A 24,554-nucleotide genomic window follows, 5' to 3' on the forward strand; every position below is an offset into this window, starting at 1 on the left:
CTATAGTTATTTGGAAGTAAAACTAAAACTTCTTGTATAAAAAAATGCAATTAAATATTTTCCACAGATGTAATTATTTTCTACAGATGTGACTGTTCACTCTAACTTTAGAGTCTCCTTTGAAATAAAAGGAAGATTAGTAAAGAGATGAAAGTTGACTTTAACTAAAAAGAAATTAGACCTTAAAAGGAGATTATTAATTACAGCTATCTTCAAATAAGATGGAAACAAGCCTTGAGGAAGTAGAAGATTATCAGTGTTTGTAATAACTCAGCCCAAGGTATGTGTACAATGTATTCAAAGCCCTGAAAGCCAAGGATCAGAAGAGCAGGTGGTAGGATGCAGCTCGTGAGTAATCCTCTTACCCTCATCAATACTCAACCAGGGCAAAAATGATGGTGGACTAAAAAAGCCTGTATAGCTAATGGCAATGAAACAAAAAGGAGATCAAAGCCACTAGAACAGCGCTGCTGAAACTTAGCTGTGCCCAGTGCTAACAACTTTGTTACAGAAATTTACTGTGTGATTCTCTGAAATCTCTTGATCAGTACAGAATAATAAATGAGTGGATTATTAAATATTTTAAGGAACAAAATATTTAGACTGCGGTTCAAAGCATTTTTATCGCTACGAAATCATCAGAGACTTGATGTTCAGAGCGTGGTGTGTCATCTAGAGAGCAGCTGAGCTTAATTCTATCGCTACTTAATGCACGTGATAGAAAAAAGATGGCTTGGAAAGAAACTGAATTTAGTCTCTTGTAATGCATTATATCGTCATCAGAATTACCCTTTGGGGCAATTGGGGAAGAGCAGCTGGATGATGCATGGCATCCCGGTGGTCTGTGCCCTCATCCCACTCCAGCTCTCGCTGTTTGTCCTCGCTGGATGCACCGCGGGCTTCCTCTGAATGCAGGAGATCCTCATCCCAATTCTCTACCACGCACCGCAGGTTCAGGCCAGCCAAGTAAATACATACTTTTAAGCTAACTTTACTAAATATCAGACAGTACTTGCATGTGCCAGTTTCTGTCTCCAAGCCCAAATTATTTTTTCCTAATCTGTACTAACAAAGTATTTCAGCTCAAGAAAAAAAAAAAAAAAAAACCTGTTCTGGCTACATTGGAGGAGGCATCTCGATATGTATTCCCACCTGCTTTTTATCTCCCTTCAGAAGCTCATGACCTGCTTAAACGGGACATTTTAATCGAAGAAACCCTTTACTTGAAATTTTTTTAACCTTGGGTTGCTGCTGTGAGGAGCCCTGTCTGGAAGTGGGGTTATCTCTGCCCCCAGGTTTCTGGGGAAAGAAGCTTCTGTTTGAATGTTTTTGCGTGATCTGGCAAAAGGAGCCGTACTTCAAAGGCAGCTACTTGATTTATGTTCAGAACTGAGTTTTCTTCCCTGTTGCTGATGCCCTGGGGGAGTACCTGGCCATCTCTGGAGTGGGTATAACCCCAAGCTGGGAAAAGCCTGGAATGACAGGCTCCTAATTCACCTTTCCTACTTTTAAAGTTCATTTTTTTTGCATGAAAGGCATGGGATTGCACGGACAGTGCTTGAAGAGAAGAGGAAAGGTACTTTCATACTGCTTTTCTCCCAGGTTTCTGCTCTGCACTGGAGTTATCTGTTATAAATAATAGGAAAAGAAATTGCAATTAGTGACATAATGAATAAGGGACTTGACTAGTGCTTATTACCCAGACAAGGCTCAAGGTAAATGACATAGCCCAAGACAAGTAGAAAAGTTAGCCTGAATACGACTCATTGTGAGAAAATCAAGAGGTTTTAGAAAATTATTAAACCTTTCTGAAAGTAGCAGTTCGGGGCTGTCACTGTGAATATTAATGTCTCCCATAAAAGAGGTTTTTTGTTCATGAAGTCCAAGATCATACAATCAGCAGAAATTCAAAATTAATCTTTATTGTATGATAAAGGACCAAGATGAGATAAAAGAAAAGATGTATCTGAAGGGAAAAGTCAACCAGGGAAATAATTCTGTCATAAAAATATTCGAACATCTATGGTCCCTTCTGAAACTTGCTGTGTGGAAAGTAAGGTTTTACTTACCAGGATTTTTTATTATTATTATTTGAATGGAAAATCCAGGGAAACCTTAACAAGATGAGATGGTTTTCCCCTTTGTCCTTGACCCATGTGCAGAGGTAACGAACTTGAAAAGCCGTGCAGTGTGATTTGGGAGTATCACATAGACAAATTGTATTAAATAATGAAGGTGTTCTGGCGTGATTGCTATAAGTGAAACTGGAAGGTATAGAGCCCAAATAAAGTACTGAGTAAGATAAGGACCATAACAGCGTTCCCCTGGCTTGGTGCTCTCTCATAGCTCTCAACTTTCAGTTGACCTTGGCAGTTTGCCGGTTACCTTTGCAATCCACAGTGGGGTCGTCTTCCTTCCTTTCTAGGTCCAAAAATCCAGCTTGCTTCTAATTTTTCTGGCTTCGTGATTAGGGCTCATCACGGCTTCCTGGTCTGCTGGTCCCTCTTCTGGTTTGTAACTTGACGTGTCCTGGATTGAGTTCGAGCATCCTGAGCAGGGAGCAGCGATGCCCCTCACCTCACAGCTTGCTTCTTCCAGAGCTGTTCAACCTCCTCCGACAGGGAGATGACTAGAACAATTAGCAACAACAAATGACAGCAGCCGTGTGCTGCTTGCTCAACATGCAAGGGGGAGGTAGCACAGCTGATGATGAGAAGATCCTGATGATCATCATCTTCTGGAAGCAGCAAATGTACTTGAACTTACTTCTGTGTGTGTGAGATTTCAAGCTCGGTAACACCACAACATATTAATTATTTCCAGCACTGCGTGATCAATCCATTGCAGCCTGTCTTGACAAGAGGTTGAGCAGCAGAGTCGAGTCTGATGCTGCACACAGAAGCAATCTGTTCTGTACCATTTCATTTGGTAATAACCAGTAATTTACAGAGAGGCTCTATTGTCTTAATAGGAGTACTAATGAAATCTGGTCTGTTCTGTCTGAATTTAGGAAGGTCACTGGTGGTGGTTGTACTGCTTCTACTGTGGAGTCAAGTGTCTACTATGTATCGTTGGGGGGGATAAGAGGATGCTAATGAACCTAGTATGGACGTTTTATTAGTCTAGTCTGAAGTTAAAATTAATGCAGGTTTTACATTTCATATATTGCTTGTTAATCTCTCTAGGAAGCTTATGGACAAAACCCACTACATAGATGTGAAATGTTTTGAATAATCTTGTATTATTTGAATAATACAATTAGCTTGTATGAATCTTAGCTGTGGACTTCCCTTCCTGGCAATGAAGAACTGAATCTGGCCTTGTTTGTGCTTTGTTTGGGTTTTTGTGGGTTGTTTTCTTTTTTTTCCTCTACCTGTTTGCGCTGGCTGAACATCCAGCCGGAACTAATATTTTGGTGCAACTGAAGCAGAACTTAGTAATAAGAAACCTCCTTTCTGACCATAATGGTTTTGTATTTGAACTTCAGCAACTGATTTTTTTTCATAGTTGGAAACCTGATCATTTTTTAAATTTAAACAGTGTTTTGCTTCCCTAAACATTTGAGCTTAAGGCTCTTCCAAAAAAATGATGGGGAATTTTGAGGTCGTCGGGAGCAAATAGAGAAGCCTTAGAAATATCTACTTAACCCATTCACCTGTACAGATGAAAACATTTCCCAGAATGCTAAAAGCAAAGTAATTTTCATGTATTCATGGCTTGTAAAAATGTTCTAGTGGGTATGGTGTAGAAAATAAGAAACATCTCCAGTTCCATAGTGGTGTAGTCATCGTCCTCAACTGAAAGCAATGGCCATGTTGTGAATAACAGGAGGGCAATGTCATTTTATTCTACATCTTCCTGCAGAACACAGGTAAGTACCCGAGTAGTCCCATGTGACTCGAGTACTCTCTGCATGCTTTAAGAAACTCCCATGTGTAAGTGTTTGCTGGACTGGACGATGGAGGGGCCAGGAGGAGGACGGGAGGGAAGCAGCTGGATTTGCTGAGCAGCAGGTCCCTGTGGTTTTGCTAATAGAAACCTCAGGGAGATCCTGTCTGAGGAAAAAAAGAGCAGTGTAATTATTTTGGACAACGGGAGGGTGGAAAAGCGAAGAGTTAAAGAGTTGGAGTACGAGCAGGCGATCGCTGGACTGTCCTCCGGCCAGCGAGGTGCGTGGGAGAGCAAAGGTCGCTCTACTCTCCTTGGACAAGTCTCTGTATCTGGGATTTTTAAAGTAATAGGTGGAGGAATTATTATTTACTGGAGCAGTAATAATCTAGCAAGATATGTGGTTAATGACATACATCGCTCCATGCTTCTTGCGTAGCTGATGGCTTGTGGCTTCATCTCATGTTGCAAAGCCCATGTGTGTTATTTGAATGAGTTACATGGCCCTTAGAGAGGTAATGTTCAGCCAGCCTTTACTCTCTATTTGGAAAAGTCTCTCGAGCAAACAAATAATTGAGATGTACACGTCTCTAATGTATAGGACAAAGCAGATACACACAGCATTGTGTTCTGGAAGTTGCAAGAGAAGCTAAAAGATTTTAGTGCAACTCTGTTTTCCTGTAGATGAAAATCAGAGCTCCTCTAGCCAAATTTCCATGGGGTAGATAAGAACCAAGCCTGCAGGGGAAGTGAAGACATCTGTATGCCATGCCTTCTTTGTAATTCCATTCAGATCTTTTAAATCTAACATTATAGAATTAATCTGTTGTTGTTGTTGTTCAAGAAGGATTTAAGGAGAAAGGTGTAACAAGTTGCACAAAGATTGTCTTTTTTTTTTTTTTGGTACTTGAAAATTAATGAACTTTGTGATTTGTAATAGGTCTGTTGCAGAAGTATGCCTAAACCTCTGTTAAATTAGGCTGTATGAACTTGGGCATAGGAGCAATCTTTTTTATTCCGTGTTAGCCCAAGGAGATTTTTGTCAGCAGTAGGCCTCTTGCACGTTACTAAACAGAGGTAAAGTCTCATGTAATTTGGTACAAGCATATCCAGCAGTCTATAACACAATGAAAAACCAGTCCTCTGTTAGAGATGGCAGATGCAAACGCTTTATAAAGTATTAAATTCATTTTGATAATAGGTGAACTGAAACTGTAGCCACTTTAAACTAGGGAACTGGACCCAAATCCTGCACCTGCGCTGTGATGCTTTTTGTAGTTTACAGGAAGCAATCCCTGGATGGTCCTGTAGCTATTTTCAGTATTGTGATAGATTTTGAACGGATTCATTGCACCTAAATTCCGCTGCGGATGGCCAGATCCCCTGGGAATTTAACCCTCCATCTTGTTACTTGTTTCGTTAGCCACTCATTTCCTAAATCTGTTGGTATGACACCGAGACAGCAGCTACTGCTGTGTATGGATGGCATTGCAGTGGGGGAGAGCAGTAGCTGAAGGAGATGGGCTCCAGCTTGTGCCATCCGGCTGAGCCCATGGGTATCCCTGGAAATCCTGAGAACAAATCTCTGCCATAAGTATAACACCTGCATCTCGCTCTAAATGGTTTTTCTGCTACAAGAGGCATCGTTGGTAATATGGAGCAGGGGGTGGTAGCCTTAAAATGAACCCTAACCTTTCCAACGTCTCTGCTTTTGATTGTGCTGCCGGCGGGTTTTGTGTTTCAGCGTTCAGTGTTTTCCTCAGCTGCCTGAGCTGGATGTAGGTCTTAATTGTAACCTCTGCTCTTAGACCACCATGAAGTTGTAGGGTGAGTGATTTGCAGCAGCCTAATGCAGTCAAGTTGGTGGCCTCTCCTTCAGCATCATGCATATTTATCGGAGTTGATAGTATCTAAAATGAATTAAGTATATAATATATATACTGATTCTTTCCTCAAAACCAGCATTTCTTGATATTTATTGGTTCCCATTTGCAAAATAAGACTTGTTGAAAACTCGAGGTGCTAGTGTGTATTTTAGAAGTGCCAGAGCTAATCTGTTAATGTGATTGTTAGTCCTTTCTGAAATAATCCCTATGTGAAAATGAGCACCGAAGAATCAATGAACCAATATAAAAATGATCACGTGGATGTCCTTGCATTTTCTAAAGCCCCTGAGATCTTATACTGCTTAAATCTCAACCAGATTTCCAGAAAAATGGTGTGCTGGGGGGGGGAGAAGAATGAGTTTTGGTGACCTTGCAGTGAAAATGCCAGGCTCCTGGCCTGGAAAGTATGGGACCTGTGAGCTGAAGTGTCCATGATGGCGGATATGTCACAGAGCAAGGATAGGTGAATTCCAGGTGATTTAGGACACAGCGAGTCCAGCATTGATTTCCCGTAACTTTCCATAGGAGAAATAGCGCAGCTGTTTTTCTTTAGCTTTTGCACATGTTTCGGCCCATGGACTTGTTTAAAAGCCTTATGAAAAACCAAATGCAGTAATAGACAGTGTGCTGTGAGCAAGTGCTTCGCTTGTTTATTAATATGAAAAAAGTACAGTACTAATAACATCAGCCTTTGTTAGCTGCAGTGAGAAGTTAGATAAGTTGTGCGGGAGAGACTTGTGCAGCAGCTGGAGCTAAACGTGTAACTGTCTTTTTATTTAGTGCAGGGCAGATCTTGGGAGTTGCTGAGTATCGTCATCGCTTTAAGGCTGATGAGAGCTGAGGGCTGTCATCACCTCGCAGGACCAAGTCTTGCGTATCTACGGATGGAGCGTGTGCCTGCTCTTTTATAGCATATTGGCGAAAATCTTTTATAAACCTAAATATCATGGGTCAGGAGCACCACAGATGCTGTGATCTTAAGGTATTCTTCAATATAGTCAGTTTTAATGACATTTGAAAGAGCTAACTGGTCTGAGGGTAAGTATGATAGGGTGACATATGGCAAAGCAGATATGGGTTTACCTCCTACAGCTTGTCTTCATGTTTGACCTCAGCAGAGTAGAAGGGAACCTGCCTGGTGAGAAGATTTGATTCTGGCTTTTTGCATATTTATTTCATCTGGGGATGGCATTTTCCTAACAGAGTGCTTCTCCCTGCTGAAAATTAATATTTTTTTTTATGTTATTGAAGCAACAGTGTGGGGAATAAACCTTAATGTATGAGTAACTCTACGTGTGTGCAGGGGCTCTGCATCATTCTTTATCTGAAGGTTTGAATCAAAACTCATGCCAGACCATGAAAAGTTTAAATGGGTTTGAAGGCAAGCAGCACTGCCAGTGCTTCCATTGCTGTTCACCCCTTGTACAATAAGAGATGGAAGTTATGAAGAAGTTCTCGTCTTGTATCTTTAGTCATATTATTATCACTGTCTAATTATGAACGTGTTGCAATGAAGTAATGGAAATTAGAAACTGAATCTCTGTGGCTGCTGGGCAGGTTAGAAGGCGTAATTACACCTGAGTCTCTGCTGGGTAATGGATGCTGCCGTGTATGTGGAATGGGGATTGGAAGGACTTCGGCTCATGGCCAAAAAGCTGCTCCTGTGTAGTCCACAAACACAGAGCATCCACCCTCCCCGTGTGCGGGGATTGTTAGCTGAGTGGGATTTTCTTGTTTTGTTAAACCTACAATTTATTTTCTTTTCTGTTGGAAAAGCTTAGAAGTAAAGTTTAGAAAGATCACTCTTTGTTGAAAATATTCAGACAGAAGTATCATGGTTGAAATACAGAATCCTGAAGAACACAACAAAAAAAAATTCTGGAGGTTTTCAGTTTCTCACTGATAACCTGTAAACATATGTGAAAATTGTGTATATGTATGCATTTACAAAATTGTCCTTTTTCCAAAAAAAATCTTTTTTCGTTATAAAAAGCTGTAAAAACCTGATGGAAAAGCTAGATGACAGAAAATAACCAATTCTCAATATCACTTTATATTGCCATAACACCCAAATGCCAAAGGAGCTATATAAACACCTAGGAAACCACAATCTGTCTTGAAAAGCTTACAAGTAAAAGGAGATTTTCAAAGACATAAAAGGTAGATTGGTGTCTGGCTCTTGCTGAAAATCACTGAGCACCTCAATCTGCTGAGCATTGTTGGAAATCCCACCCAAAGACCCTCTCACTTCTCATGAAACAAAAGGAATATGCCACAAAAGATCTGACAGCACCTTTCTACCAACTGCTTTCGTTGTAAGGCACTAATCTTTTTTCTTAGAGATTATGTGTGATACTGAAAATATATTAGTGGGTGGGTCACAGACCAGAGGACTCATAAAAAAAAAAAAAAAAAAAAAAAAAAGGCTGCAGACGGCTGGTTTCCATCTCCTCCCTGGCTGAATTAAGAAAGATGTTTTTCTTCCCACTGCTCTTCTATCTCCCTCCTTTCCATTTTCTGCATTATGTTTCCTCCTCCAGACTGTGGTGGTGGAGCTGAATGCTGATGAGACCATCGGCAGTCTGTCCCCAGACAGAACTTTTTAAGGTCATTTCTCCTGGTTCTCAATTGCTTGACCTGCTCATTTCTCTTCACCAGCTATGGTAGGCTACCCAATTATACACTGTTATTTTTATGATACTTGCTTGTCCTTCCCAGCCTTAATCTTCCTTTATTGCTAGGAACACTCACAGTCTCTGTAGTCTAGTTAGAGCTAAAGTTCATAAGAGAAATGTTTTAAATTGACAGTTTCAAACGAACAATCAGGAGCGCGCGGTGATGAGGGGGAACAGGCTTTCCGTGGACGTAGGTAAAAGCGAGTCGTAAGGGCTGAGGCAGCGATCCTCTCTGCTGGTGCGGCCGAATCCTGAGGATGCGAACTACCTTTGAAGGGAAGGTTGCACGTACCTACACATAGAAGGCAGCCTGAGTAGGACTGTGTTGGTTTTATAACGGTGTGGTTGTGTACACGAGTAATATTTTTAAGGATCTGACTAGTTTTCCTTGACCTTGGTAAGATATACATCCATCTCTGTTGTTCTCTGTTTCGGGCAAAGTCTGGGGTTTCTTACTATATTTGTTGGTTTTATTCCAAATTCTACATCCCTTCCGTACACAGACACTTGCTGAGTAAGATCATCTATTATTTATTATTGTGCTGGTTGCAAAGTTTGTGCAGTGGTCACTCGAAGAAGAGGTGGACGAAGGGAGATGACAAGTCTGAGCACTGAAACATGAGCTCTGTTATCCTCTGATGCGTGAGGCCCGCATACTGTGAAACAGCATCATAAACTGGCAAAATAAATTCCCTTATATCAAATTCACTTCCTCAGTCTATCAAGGATAAATTCAGCATCAATAAAAGAAAATTGCTCTGAGACAGAATCTGCAGGTTACCCGTGTGGTCCTGCGAGTCTTCCATATGGGACGTATCACAAAGTCAACATACACAAACTATGCGGAATAGTCTGTATGGGCTATGTGTGTGGGAAGAGACATGCTGTAGTCTGTATGCTTACACTAAAAAATAGGAATCTTCTTAAGCACAGTCATGATCTGTGGGCAAATGACATGAACCGTACCTCTTCTGGTACAGCGATGCCGCTTCATCTTCAACCCCATCAGCCGTTCGCTCATCTCACAAGTCCCGAGTTGTTGTAGCTCCTACTGTATTTCCCAGCTGTGCCGACGTATATCCAAGGTCCAAATCACCGCAGGCGGCCACGCAGTCGGAAGGCACCAAACTCATCCCAGGTCTGGCTGGACCCACCCCAGCGGAGTTGCGGGAAGGATGGAATCGGCCCCAGCTCTGTGTTTCAAAGCTTTCAGAGTTGTCTGAGCAAACAGGAATGTGAATGAATCATGCTTTAAGTATTTACATTTCTCAAATGCCTGAGAAGCTTTTTAAAGGTCAATCTAATTAAGACAAAGTTTGTTTGTACCAATATAAAGCAGTTACTATTATTGGAAATTCCTTCTAATGCAATATATGGCATTTTACTTACAGTTTAAATTTTAGTTTTGTATGCTTAATTTGGAAAGAGCAGAAATGATCTTTTGGTTCCATAATGTCTTACTTAAAATGACATTTTAATCAATAATGAATTTTTTCACTACAATTAAAAAAAGATTCATTCTTCCTGATGCAAAATAATTAATCACAGTTTTTGCTTAAGAAGCATTCTTTTGTCTTGGAAATAAAATTGCCTAGACTCATAACAGCAACATTATTTAGTGCATCTGTTTTTGATTGCCATCTTATGGGAACAAAAGCCTTTTTTCTATAATTTAAGGATGCATTTAAATTCAGTTTGAAAGACTAAATTTCATGATGTGTTGCCCTTAAAGGCTATAAAAACTGAGATCTATTTGTGCGTCTCCATAAGAATATCAAAGTGAGAAGTAAATCAGTTTTTCTTTTAGTTTCTTTTCATATTTGAATAGTTCTGCCTGCTGCCTGGAACTTGGCACAACTGAGGGAAGTTTAGACCTTACAGTCCTTACTGCCCTAAACTTTATCGTCTTTAAAAGACATCAAATTGAGGGGAGGGTACAGGGAGGGTGTAATTAGTTTTGTTCCGCTGACTGCTTCCTTTTTAATGGCTATCTTGTTATCTGGAAGCTTTACTTGGAAGAGCCAAGTCCAAAGCATTCCTGTTGAGGAGTGAACCAGAATCTCCATGAACAGCGTTTGGCCCTTCCAATCAGAGAGACTTGTCTCTGAATCCAAACTTACGCTGCTGGCAGCAGGGCTTTCTCTTGATTTGATTTTTCTTTCCAGTAGTCTTTAACACTGTTTTCCTCATGTGAAACTGGAAATTTCATGTTGTTATCTGAACTCTGTAAAACCATAACATGAGATGACACATTGTAAAATAGAAGAAAAAACTTTCAGGTAACTGAATTTCTTAGACATATTAAATACTTTGGGTTTCCTCCAGATGTTCATCGAGCTTGTAGTTCTGTCTTGTAGTTCAACATCAGTTGAAGAGGAGCAGTTCGTCCTGCGTAGCCAGAATTTTCCTCTCGCAGTACATTGCCAATCTTCTCTGCCAGCCTGTTCGTGGGTCATGCAACATTGATCCCAAAACCTCCTAATAACTGTATGGTAATAAGCTCTCATTCAGTATCTTTTAGAGAACATTGCTAAACGTAATGAGAATATGACCTACAAAAAGAAAGATATTAAAGAAACATCCACATATCAGTAGCAGAGATGAAAAATTATGAACATCAAGAAAAAGGTAGTCTTGAAGTTTGGAGTAAAACAGAAACTAAGGGCTGTGTCCTTTCCTCTGTTCCTTATTGGCATCTGACTCCAGTAGATTGGAAGGACTCATAGGACTGGTTTGGAACTTGGTGAACCAGAGCAGTGTAGAGAGAGGTTTTTTGCCTAGCAGAGTGTAATTTTGTCAATCATGAGAAAAGAAGTGAAGATGTACTTGCTTAAATATGCAGGGTAACATGCAATGTTTTAGCAGCATCATAAAAAATAATTGCTATATCAAAGTCAGGCATAATTATCACAGGTGTGAATGGAAACATACAGCATCATGTTGCCTCAGACATATGTATTTCAAGGATTTACAATTTAAAAAAAAAAAACAAACAACCCTCTCGAGTCTTTTCCCCGTTGCAGTGAGGCTGTATAGAGCGTTGTTGCCAGGACTGCTGCTTTTCCAGGCTTGTTTTCAGCACGACGAGACGTCTCCCTGCCGTCGTCCTACATAGCTGCTGCCTTCCTTCTGCCTTTCACCCGTGTGAGATGCAGATAGAGGGCCGGTGCGTCACTGAAGTAACTAAAATAGCAAAAGTACCAGCGTAACGTTTGAATTCCAGATATACTCTATCCAGCCGCGTTACACGAAGCAGATAAAGATTTCCCCCGATAGCGCTGCTATCTGATAGGCACCACAGGGACTGGGTGCCTCGCTATCTGAGCATCGGGGACATAAATACCAGGTTGTGCCGTAATGCACAACAGGGGACGTTAATGGGATGCAGAGCAGGGCGCGCTCGCCTCGGCTGTGCTCCGTCTCCGTTTTGCCCGTGCGTGGCGGTGGCCTGCCCCACGGAGTTGTCCTCCTCGGGTGGGTGGTGTGAGTCTGGGGAAGGTCAGGCTGGTGTCCTTGCTGCTCACGCTGACTCCTCGTCTGAAACGAAGGGAAAGCAGGATTAGGGGGTTGCGTTAGTTTAGCGTGTGTGTGGATTGCATCAAAAAAACCCATCTTTTTATGTGGAAAAATAGATTTTTTTGGGGTTGGGTTTTTTTAGATTAAAACTATCTAATGACTGAATAGTGCATCAACAGCTGTTAACAAGACCCTCCTTTTTACCATACAGTGCACATCTTGTGGGGACTCTGTCACAGCTGGACTTTTTTCTCATTTCTCTTCATTTATGTCCTAAGCTCTTGGTCAAGGACTGTCTGCTGTGGCTCATGCAGTGCTGTGGGCGGGCGGTCTCCGGTCTCGGGTGAGGCTTGTCAGTGCTACCAACACCTCAAAATTCAACTCCAGAAGCCAGTTACCGTCATGTGCAGCTCAGAGCGATGAGAGCTGAAACCATACCTCTTTGCTGAATGAGCATGCAGTGTAAGAAGCTTGACTTAAATCTGGCTACTGTGAATGCTGCATAATCAGATACATAAAATAGGTCATAAATAGTCATAGTGAAACCTCAGCACGTATTTTCTTTGTTAGTTTCTGTGGCTTCTGAAAGAAAATAAGTACTGCGTAGATTGTAGTACAAAAGTAAAATAGCTATTGAAAGGCTCTTTGTAGTTGCTAACTTGTTTGTTGCTAATTTACTTCTGTTCTATATAGCCAGACATGATGAAGGCGTGTGCAAGGAAAACTAATTTCTGCGTGTCTGCTGTCCTAGTGAATTGTTAGCAAGGTATGGAGTGGGAATAGCCCTAATACTTGCATTTGCATCCATAATAGTGTTTTTTTTCTTCTCCCTGCTGCTAAAAAGCTTTATCTCGGCTCAGATGGATTCTTGCCATATTCCCTGACATCTCTCTCCCTGACACTGCAGGTCCCTTGTCTCTTGCAGCGAAGGGGGAAATCTGGGGAGCAGAACGGAGCGCTCTCTTGTAACGGCTCAGGAAAGGAAGAAGCTGGCTGGTTTAGGTTCAAATTCTTCACGTATGAAGAATTTACAAAAGATGATGTTAATTACCTAAACAAATTTCACAAGACCGTGGGTTGAAGACCCGTACTCCCAGAAAGAAGTGTCAGAAGAGATATAATAGTTTTTGTCAATATTTTGGTTTTCTAATCAAAAGATGTGCAAAAAAAGGAAAGAATTGCTTTCTTGTAGCAGGGGCTCTGGTTTCCAAAACACTGCAGCAGGGAAGATGACAGGAATTGCTTTTGAGTTGTTCTGGTAATATTGACTGCAGATTGAATTATAATAAGGTCAATCTCTTAAACATTTCACTTAAAAAAAAACAAAAAAAATTAATCCACTTTTCTATTTGGACATATGTTTTAGCTCTGTGGCATGGCATTTATTTGGAAAATGATACAAGGTAAGACATGGAGTGCTGTTTAGAGGAAACATTGCAGATTATAAATACATTAAAGATTCATCTGACAGAGGAAATTTTCAGTACATGTTTCAAACTGGATGTGGCTTTTTGCCAGTCTGCCTAATGCTCTCTTAGCAATATTAGGGTCAGCTGATGGACAGCTCTACCTAGATTTTTAGAGTTAATACTGGAGATGTAACTGTAGGCTGCTTCTTAGACTTGTATCAAAGAAAGTATTGGAAGTTAGCAGCAATTTTAAACAATTGTTACCCATGCAAAAATCTCTGAGTTTAGGAAGAAAAGGTAGAACAGCACAGGTGTATTTCTGACCTACCCTAGAGCTTTAGCAGACATGCCCCTGGTGCCTCCTTAGTCTAAAATAGGTAATTTTTATTTGAGCTTGAGATTGTCTTCATTTATTCTTTTAGTGTCAAATTTAACTTGCACACCAGTAGAAAGTTATGAATGAACACTTACATGCTCTGAGCATCCTTTGGCTTTTCCAACACGATGAATGTGTTAGACTAATTTAAAATGTATTTAGTTGCGAGACAGCACGCTTGATTTCCTGCACCCCCGTGTCAGCTCACCTGGTCCCGTATGGACTCAGTCCTTCACCTTTGGGGTGGAAAATGACTTTCCCAGTGTTGTGAGTACGTGTGTGTATTTATAAGGATACCAGAGATGGTGGTAATTTATTCCTGTTGTGCACTTGGATAACTCGGTGTGTGTAGAGGTTAATGGGCCGCATGGGTTTCCTTCTGTCTTCTCCCAGTGTTTTGTGTACAACGATGGTTTCATAGCTAGAAAGCTACAGCGGCAGTTTAAAAGTGAGGGAAACGACAAAAACCGTCTTTTATTGGTTTGGTGAATGCTAGCTGTGTTTTAAAATGTAAGTCTGTGACTATTTCCTGTGTTCTCCATTTTGCCATCGCTTTCACCTTCTAACTGAAAACGAATATTATTGCCCTTGTTTACTGTGCTGATTTATTTAGCCAATACAAAAGACAATTCTATTGTTAGCGTAGGATTTTCAATAATGTAAGGAAGCTTAAATAATCATTCCTATTAAAATAATCAGAAACCTGTCATAACAAGACAAGTTTCCGGATACTGCAAAGCTCTATTGCCAGAAGTTTCTAATAGCATTTTAAGCTGCAGTTGTAATGGTAGTGTAATTGATGGCAATACCTTTAAGCTAACTAGTTTATTTTAGGTGACTAACTTACCTACGTTTTATATGTATATTTAGGATGTACTTTTACATGCTGAGAATCTAACCCGTTTCTACTGCTGGCTTTTAGCACTTTGGGATAAATTTAAACAAATGGATAATAGCAGAGATATTCAGAGGTGCTTCAGCACAATGTAGGGCACCGTCAGTGACTGCTGGGCTGCTCGAGTGCTTCTTGGAAGCTCGCTGAGGCCCTACATGGCTTTGGAAAATGTGGTCTTAGCTATTGAAATGTTTGTGGTGTACACCCAGATCTGCCTGGCCTAGAAATCTCAGCTTTCGGAGTCTCAGTGCTGGGACTGCGTACTTTGATGTGAATAGCGGGTTAAGAAATTTTGCACAGTACAAGTTGCAGGGTATTTGTACAGGCTGATCAAATTGAATGCTTATCAGAGGCTCTTAAAACAGACATCTGCATCTTTCATCACAGTAAGTGGAGCTAAGTACAGTTGCAAAGCTTCTAATTACTGGTACGTGTGAACTGAGAAGCGAGGCTGGCCTCTGCACATACTAGATACAGCTCATATTGGGGAGTGGATGTTATTATATCTGTAGGAGAAAAACAAGGCATAAACAAAATTGTTAGTGGAAAGATACAGTCTTTGATAAAATTCTGCATCTAAATTCACCTTGAATTAGTCTCTTTGAGGATAAGGTCACTATTTCTCATAAGAGATTTTTCTGTGATGTTTCTGCTTTACAAAACAACGTAATACCTCTCTGAGGTACCTCCTGCCATTTTTCTCTATTAGCCTTGATGGCTCTCCAATTATATTGCACTTTGAGCCTTTCCAGGAGACAAACCCAAGGTTTCAGATTCCTCAGGAATTAACGTAAACGGAACTAATTTGAAAACTGAATTGTGGTAAATTAACACTAACCCACCACCTCTTTGTAGTTGCTCTCCAGCATGACTGGATCAGTCATTTACTGGCAAAATACGATGTCAGGATTTAATTTAAAAGCTTGGTTCAAGTTTGGGAAAGTGCCACAGGGTGCTGAGTGTTTCCATGTGCTGAACATCATTGACTCCTGTTAGTGTCAACAAGCAATTTTCATTTGAAATGTATCTTTTAGTCTTAGTAGTAACAAATCAGATTATTTTATATCAAAATAATAAATTTGATAAACAACTCAAGTTCTTTGAATGAACTGCTCACAATAAGTCTCGGTGGTTTGTGGGGTTTTTAATACAGAAGCATGCCTGTGTCCACCAAATTTTTCTTCTGCTCATTCCCAGTTCCAGCCTCTGACGCTCGGGGAGTTTTTGTGTCTATTTTGCTGTTAATGTCATAGAATAATGTGGTCTGGAGGGAATCTGAAGGTCATCTACTCCAGCCTCCTGTTCCAGGCAGGTCTGGTTAGGTCAAGTTGCTCGGGGACTTTTCTTTTAAATGTTGAGTGTCTCCAAGGTCTCCATAACCTCTATGGACAACCTGTTGCGTTATTTTACCACCCACTGTGGAAGGAAAAGGAAGTATTGTCCAGGTTCAAATGTAAAAATATTCATCAGTCTAGCAGCAGTAATTAGCCAGCCTTGGAGAGGACGCACGGATACTCACAATAACGTTCTCATGCTCTCATCTTCAGTGTAAAATCAAGTAAACTGATGTTAGTTAACACATCTAGCAACTCTCTTTGGTAGATACTTATAGTTGTTTTCTGAAAGGTTGGTGAAGGATTCATTTTGGGGCGCTTCTGGATCATTTTGTTTTCCAGAAGAACAATCTGTTGCAACACCTTTTAGCTTATTTTACTCCTGTTTGCATTGAAGCATACTTGTGGATGTAAATAGTTCTGTGCAACATGGCCAAACATGGGCAGCTCCAAAATTGTGTTCTCTGCTTAAATAACTTCATATCACTAGATATTGGAGCTCAAAATAAGTAAGATATAAATAGATAGTGGTAAGGTAAAACTGCTAGATTATCATGTATGATATGGAATTAACAGTGTTCAAAGTAATTTAGGCTCTTAGGAAGCTAAACCTCAATTTAAGACCTAATTATTTCAACAGTTATGAAAATTTTGCCCTTACACACTTTCCCAAAAACCAAAGCAAGAAGTTTCTTTCTTCTTGGCACCAATTTATTCTTTTTATTTTGTTCTTAAAAAGATTAAACAGTCTAGCTGCATTAATTAGGTTTTCTGAGATTTTTATTTGCGATATGCAAACTGAAGGCTGAGCAAATAGCCAGGAATTCAGCAGCCCACGTGAATATGAACAATGAGACATCTTTTAGAATTTAGAAGTTTCCTCATAACGCTGCCAAATATTGGACTTCAATTGAATCCCTTACACAAGGGGACTTCCAAGAAATGTTGTTTCCATTGAAGATGTGTGATTGTTCGAGCATATTTTGCAGCTCTAAAACATGTGCTGATCAGAAACTTTAATGGCTGTTATCTGGCTTTAAATTCTTTATTAAAAACAGGTGCTTCTTGCAGGCTTTCAGCAGCTTGGCCATAATGAAGAAGGCAGCTTTAGCTTTTTAAGAGTTTAATGTTAGCTTGTGTGTCGGAACAACTAGAGTAGTGGTTGTGTTGTGTATCTGCATATGAGATAAACCAGCAAATAACCAGAGACTACGTGTGCTGAGAAGGATAAAAGAGTGAAGCAGAGGGCAGGAGAGGGGATACTGATCTTTAGGACCATCTTTTTAACTGAGATGTCTGTGTTTGCAGAGTCTGTAGTAGCTGTGTAGAGGTAGTAGTTTCTCAAACCATTGAAAGACAATAATTCATCTTTCAAATGGTAATAATAATACAAGCTCAAAAAAAAAAAAGCTTCAAAATTTCCTGTTTTGCAATGCTGAAATACTGCTTTGACTGAGATCAGCATAGCTATTCTAAGCAGATGCTGCGTTGGGTACTTTCGACGTGAGCCTGGTATATCTACTAAAAAAAGGTCTTGTTCTCCCAAGGTCCAACACAGCGTTTCCTTTGTGCTGGTGTCTCAGGATGAAATGTTGGGGGAAAAAAAAGTCAATTAGAAGCCACATTGGACTAAGAACTTCTGAAAGTCCCCATATATGCCTGTACCTTTAGATGACCGCTCTTGTTTGTTTGTATTGTATTGTATTTGTATCATGGTCTTTTAGGCACTTTTGGAAACATCAGCTAAGATATGCTTGGTAGATTGAGAAAGAGATCATTTTATGATTTTTTTTTTTTTTTTCTGGAAGCAATAAAATAACAAAATTGATTCCTTTACTGATCCTTGTCTTTAGGTGGATCTTGTTCTGTATGTGGATCAATAAAAATATGTCTTTAACAACGAGAGGATAGATACAGGGGGCAGAAAAATTAGTCCATTCATCAAGGGCAACATGAAAGAAGGACTATTGTGAAGATGTTACAAATATTAATGTGTTGTCTTGCACTCCCATGACAGTATAAGTCCCATTAGTGATAAATATTTCCAGTTTTAAAGATCTACAATTTTAGGAGCTGCAAAAGGTCCTTTTATATAATAAAATTAATGGATGTTCAGAAATTTTGTACACGTGCTTGTCTCAAAAGAAGCATTGTTATATCCTGCTCCATCCATCCTTTCTGAGTATGGAATAGCAATTTAATTTTAAACCTGAAGTGTTAAGTTTTAATTTTTTTCCTTTGATCAGTCTCCTACTTAGTCGTACATAAATCAGAAGAATATGAAAGAACTAGTAAAAATGGCTGTATCCTTCTAGAGCTGTAATTTGGCTCCATGAATTATTAATTATTAGACCAGTATAGCAACAGCTTTTTCAGAAGTCAGTATAAATGTAAAAGGCTCACCTTATCAGCCAGGATCTAAGCAGTGGCAGTAATGTAATTCTTACCATTTAGCACTTTGTGGTACGTTGAAAAGGAATAGGATATTAGACCATTTAAACTTTCTGAAATATAACACAAAGTAAGGAAGTGCTTGCTTTTTTTTTTCTTCTTTTTTTTTTTGCCTCTGAAATAATTTCAAAGAAATGAATACACACGGATTTCTCAGGGGTTTGGACTGGTGGAGATGTTGAAGCTCTTCCATTTGTGAAGCATCACTGCGAGGGAGACCAGCAGCTCAAAGGGCATGCTTGAAAAGGAAAGGCTTTAGCTGCTTGTATTGGTTAGAAGAAAAGAAGAAATCCATGGAGGCTTGAAATTAAGCTAAAATGGATGAAAGGTAGCATTTACCAAATACAAAGGCATCCATTATTGTAAGTAAAATTTTCTTTCCTAAATAATTTAGCTCTGTAGTTTTGTACTGCGATACTACATAAGTCTGGTGTTAATTTTCTTGAAGTTGTTCCGATAGCGGTACTAGGGGACCCTCATATTGTCCTCTGATTTAACTGGTCTGGCCAAAAGAAAGGGGTATTTTTGTCCCTTGTCTTAAATGACTTTGTGTGTGGTGTAGTCCTAAAGGTTCTTTTCAAAACTTTGTCCTTCTCAGATATAATCTGCCTTTGGCAGCTTCAAAGTTGAGTGAAGTAGCTGATTAATTGAATCCCATCTTGCAAAATTTAAGTGCATGTAATGGAAAACTGAAATACTTCAGCACTTACTTTTCTAATTCTGAAATTTCACTGTAGCATTTTTAGTATTTTAGCAATACTGTTCTCCATATCTAAAGATAAGTTATTAAAATAAGGAGTCTCTCTTGCAATATATCATAATCTATTATTAAAAATATGATTTCACTTATAAACAAATTAGGAGAGAGTATTAAGGAACTGATTAGGTCTCTTTGTATTGAGGTTTTTAATAACCATTACACTACAAAATTTATGTAAAGCAATATTTCAGGGAGAAATCCTAATGGCATTCTAATGTAAGTTTTACCTGAGATTGTTTCACAGGAGTGTGAAATAATCTAGTTGCTGTCACTTGTTTCTGATTTACAGAAGCCGTTTTGCTCCCATCTGTTGATGCAGAGAGACCAGGCAGGGTTAGTAAAGAGCAGTTCATCAGCGCCAAAGACTGCGTGGAACGCTGGTTGCAGAAAAGTAATTAGTCTACAAAAATTTAGATGAAGTATGTAATTTCCTACCTTGGTTCTCTTTTTTAATGGCGCAGGTGAAGAATTTGCTAGGTGATACTGCAAATTAAAGTTGGAAATCTTCCTTTAATTTTCTTACTCCTTTTTTGTTGTAGATTTTACCTGAATTTTGGGTGTAATGTATATGCAAAACAAAAATTTCCTGTGGGAAATTATTAACAAACATCTCTCTTGCATGTTTCTATTAAGCTAAATACACTCACGTACCAGCCGATTTAATAACTTGGTCTAGGGAAGCATTCGTGAGGACCAGGCTTATGCGGGAAGCTGATCTGTTACAGCTTTCCTATCCCCATCTCCTATTCGGGATGATTAGTGAATTTTTAGAGCTATTTCTTAAAACTTGCGGGAAGGTCTGGATGCGGGATTGCAGCGGGAATCGTGCCTGGCTCGTGGCCGCGGGTGGATGCCGTTCATCTCTGTGCCATGGGTAAAACGTTACCTGAGGAAGCAGAGGAGGAGGAGAAGCAGCAGAGCTTGTTTCATTTGGTACGGGAAATAGGTTTTCCTTCATTATTAACTGCACGATCATGCTCTGATGACGTTTAACATGTGAAAGTAATCACGGCACTTCCTTCATCTCTGGCCAGTGGAGAGAGGGAGCGCATTAATTACACGGTCCTTCCAGGTGAGCTGCGCTTGTACGCAGCACATTACCCAAGCTAATGTGACCAAGACCGTTCAGAATTATTCTCCTGATGAATTCAAACTATTTTCACGACGTCCCTTTTGGCTGCGCGAGCATAGGTTTGCGCAAGACGCGACAAGAGAGCACGGGGAGATGGAGAGGAGGAAGGCGGTCTCCGCGGCGGAGGCAGTTTGCGGGCTGGCGTTGCAGCGGTTCGGATGGGCAGCACCCGTTCCTGCTCTCCCCCTGCCCCGGGATGGCCCGTGTGGGCAACCGCCGTGGCCTGGGCACTCACCAGAACTAGAGTCTCTCATGCAAGACATTGGACAAGTCCTTCGGTAGGGAAGGAGAAAGATACGGAGGAGATTAAAGAAATATGTCTTCATCTCGGGAGCTATAGGGTGCGCAAAAAACGGCACGGCAAAAGCGACCAGAAATGTGCCGAAAGGTTGTTAAAATGCAATTGAAGCCTACTCAGGGCTGCGTGCGGCTCTGTGGGAGCACCCTGTGAAAGCGCACCAAAGTGTGCGTCGGCAAGCCTTTTGCAAAGTGTTAGCTCGCAGCAGACTGATCTGCCCATAAATAACACTAAAGTTTATAGGCTTTTAAATGGATGAAAACAAATTTGGATGGCTTTTTCTCATCAGTGCTTTTAGGGGTGCAATTTTTTTTTCCCACAAAGAGCTGTGAATTTAAAATATACGTTCAGACACCTCTCGCATCCCGTGGCAGCTGCTGGGCTGTAACGCCAGGGAGACAAGGAGAGCCGGCGACCGGCGAGGTCCGGGCTGTGCCTGACTTGGAGCTGCTGCCATTGCATGGCTCTTCTAGGCTTGGGCACGCATGGGTGCCAGGCAGCCACCTGCCGTCTCTGTTGCCTTATCGGTCCCAAAATGAATCCCCTCAAGAACCGTAAGGGGGTGGAAGAGGCTAACGTGACGTACAGCCTTCCACCCGTACGTCGGTGGTCCAGCTCCAAGGTTACGTCTATGCCGCGTGCTTTCTTACAGATCCTTGAAACTAGGCTTTGGTTGTCTCTTGGAGCTGCCGGCCACAGCTCGCTGGAAAAAAATGATGCAAGCACCGGATCTTGGGTATCTCCCTGAACAGGGAGTCTGGAGAAGTGCCCGCTTTCTTCAGGTGCAACAGAGGAGCTCTGTAGTAATAGTGCAAAGACTCGTTTAATCAGCATGCGTTGCAACCGAGTGGCGATTTTCCATGTTATATTTTAGCTTTATCAGATCTCCTGTTTGGCTGAGTAATGTTTTAGGCTTTTAAAGCGGTCTTGTTTTTCAGAGAGGGGATTAGGATATGGTTCGTGTTCAGTGGGAGCTCCTAACAAGCATCCCTAGAAGATGCCAATGCTGGGAGCTCAGCACCACGCTTTCCCTGTTTTCGGAGAAGCCATGCGGGACTCCTCCGTGTATCCATGCCCCACGGGTGACTGCAGGCAGTGCCCACGTCCTGGGGGTTTGCCTGGATGTGGCAAAGCCTGCAAACACAGACCCGTAAGGTTAGATGGCTGAAAGAGAATAAATTTTCGCAGGGCAAATTATCATGCCTTGAAACGCGTCTCCAAGTGAAGATGTTACAAATAATTGTGCTTGGATGGCTTTTGAATCTCACAAATTAAACCTATTAGGAAAGTCTTACTGGAGTTTCTGCAGTGCAGTTTTGCACAGAGAAAGCCTTGGTCTGCATTTGGAGAAACAGTAAGAAGTAAATACTTTAAGTGGTGGAAAACATGACAAAACTTGTATTGCTGGGAATGGAAGTACAGCAGAAAATATATGGCTATTATCCAGCTGCAAGTTTCTCCATTTAAATGCAAACAAAACAGGAAAATGAAATGCAATTTTTAGTTTAATCAACTTTCATGAGTCTTCTGGGAAGCCCAGAAGTATCTAAAAGGAGCCTCTGGGACCTGTTGGGTTTAAATATGAATTTTGAAGTCTGCTCGGTAATAGATGGTATGCTGTGTTTGGTTTAAAAATTAAGCGTTGCAAGTGACATCTGGGCCTAACTGGAAGCGAGCTGGCAAGGAGGAAGGCTAGTCAAATTAGCTGTTCATTTCAGAGGTACATTAACCCTTTCTTTCGCTAAAAATGTGTCTAACATAACAATTCTTTGCCCGATACTTTCTACAAATAGGAAGTTAAAGTAACAAACTTATCCATTATAAAAATAAAGAGCACAAGTATGGATAGGAGAGACACTAAAAAAAGATACACAGCAGACTGTACCAGGCAGTATACTGGACAGTTCCATCACAGTGGAACATGCGAAAAGGTAAACTAAATGAAAATGGCCTCTAGTTACTGTGTCCATAAAATCATTAATTTAGTGGGGAAAGATTAATGATTATTTAAGTATGATTTTGAATATCATAACATCAAACACCTGATCTATAGAGATGTTATAGATATGAAAAAATATAAAAAGTTTGTGTGTTTTAATTAAAAAAAATAATAATCACACAGTGTAAGAACTGAGGAGTGCAAACAGTGTAGTGAACTGAAATGCTTCTTCAATCTCTGGCACTGGAATGGGCTGGGACATTTCTGCATTGATGTCCTCAGTGTTACATTTCTCCTGAGACCAATTACAAAGGTTCACAAGGTTGTTTTTATTTTCCTTGCTCTTGATGCCTTTTTAATGAGGCCTCCTAGTAAACAGTAAGCATTATGCTTTCCTGTTGTATTCCTGTCTGCCGCCTTTAAACATTTATTACTAATACATGTGGGAAATGATTTATAAATTAAATATTAGGAAAATGTACTTTTAAAAAACAGAAGTAGTTAGGGGGTATGTTTTATAATTGTCATTGGGGGAGTGGGAGAGGAAGTCATGCCAATATTTTGCTAATGGAAGTGCAGTGAAAGGGACTGTTAAAGCATCATTGTGGGTTTATGTAATAAATAGAGATAATAGATGCATGGAGTTTTCAGTGCATGTATCTGGGCCTGTGGCTGGGTGTAATAAAATCTGAATGCAAAAAAAGAAAAAAAAGCCAATTCTGCAGAGTTGCCCAGGGAAGTTTGGCCGTTTCTGTTCTGTGCAAGCGCATGTTCCCCCGAACTGCCCTCCTGCTCTGCACCAGCACCAGGTCCTGGTACCCGCGGGATCCCATCGGCATCGCGCCTGCCAGCACCAGCTCCTGCCCTGGCACGTTCCTCCTCCTGCTTTGCCTCTTCAGTCGCTGGATCTTCCAGATTCAAGTGATACTTGCAAAAATATTCTCTAATCACCAGCACCAGCTAATCAAGCCTAATAACGCAATTATTTTGGAGTTGAAGTGTGAGTGACAGAGCCTCGTATGGAATCACTCCATCGTGCTAACCGCTCTCGTGTTGGGACGCTGCCTGCCGCAATGTTGCTCTTGCTGCCTTAGAAATACCGAAGTCAAGTACAAATACCGTAATTGTTTAAGATGTTGCATCTCGTTACTGAATTTTATTTGTTTACCGTAAATCATGACTCAGCTTCAACAATAGTCAAGGCTGTTTTCACCTGGATTTGGAGAACCTGTTTTGTACTTTCATGCTTTGGTGCCGCTTTCGGAGTAAGGTTCATGGCGAGCAAATGCAAATCTGGGCTTGGTTTGGGTTTTGTTTTGGGGGTTTTTGGGGACGGTGTGGTTTGGGTTTTTGTTTGTTTGTTTTTGACAAAAGTCCTTGCATTCGGCTGCCCTACAGAAGGCTTTGTTTGTCTCTTACAGGTAGGCTGCTGTGCGCGGCCTCTGGTGATACCCAGTGGCTGCATCTGATGTCCTTTCGTTGTCCTGCTGGCAGGCTTAGATACCACATCTCATTCTACGTCTGTGGTAGCTTTTGTGGGGGGAATAGATGAATACATTGAGAAAGCTCACCTATATACAGGTGTGTGTGGATATATGTATGTATCCAAAATTTGCACTTAGTAAACGATGCATTTCTGGTAGGTTTGTGCTTCGGGGAGGTCACTGCCAGCACCACGGATTTGTCTTTGTGTGCTCCTGTCGCGGTGGAAAGCTTGGGAGAGGTCCTGGTCCTCTCCTAGCATTTGCTCTGGTGACTTGAAGCAGTGATGGAAGCTGAGCGTAGAGGGGCTGCTGTTCAGAGAGACTCATTTTAATCATCTGGTTTGATTCCTCTGGGTCTGGAAGCTGTTGTGGTACTCGTAAGGACAGGGCTGCAGAAAGGGCTTACCAGCGTGCTCATCAATCTGTCGTGAGCAGATCTTTGCTTCGTTTCTTGAAAGTTGCATCTGTGATTACAACCACTTTTGTAGGCTGCCAGTTCATCTCCTTCGTC

General features: G+C 40.8%; 1 protein-coding gene across 5 annotated transcripts in view; it reads left to right on the plus strand.

The window, feature by feature from the left end:
• The window catches only part of LOC126049544 (contactin-4), a 346,808-nt gene that overhangs the window by 86,306 nt on the left and 235,948 nt on the right, over window positions 1–24,554 (plus strand). The window contains exon 1 of one of the 5 annotated variants that reach the window (XM_049826065.1): window positions 18,772–18,792. The exons of the other annotated variants lie outside the window; for them this stretch is intronic. The gene's annotated coding sequence lies outside the window, so the exon portion shown is untranslated. Of the gene's footprint in view, window positions 1–18,771; window positions 18,793–24,554 lie in introns of those variants that run through there. 5 annotated transcript variants of the gene reach the window in all.

This window comes from Accipiter gentilis, chromosome 23 (assembly GCF_929443795.1).
Source record: "Accipiter gentilis chromosome 23, bAccGen1.1, whole genome shotgun sequence".
Lineage (NCBI taxonomy): Eukaryota > Metazoa > Chordata > Aves > Accipitriformes > Accipitridae > Astur > Astur gentilis.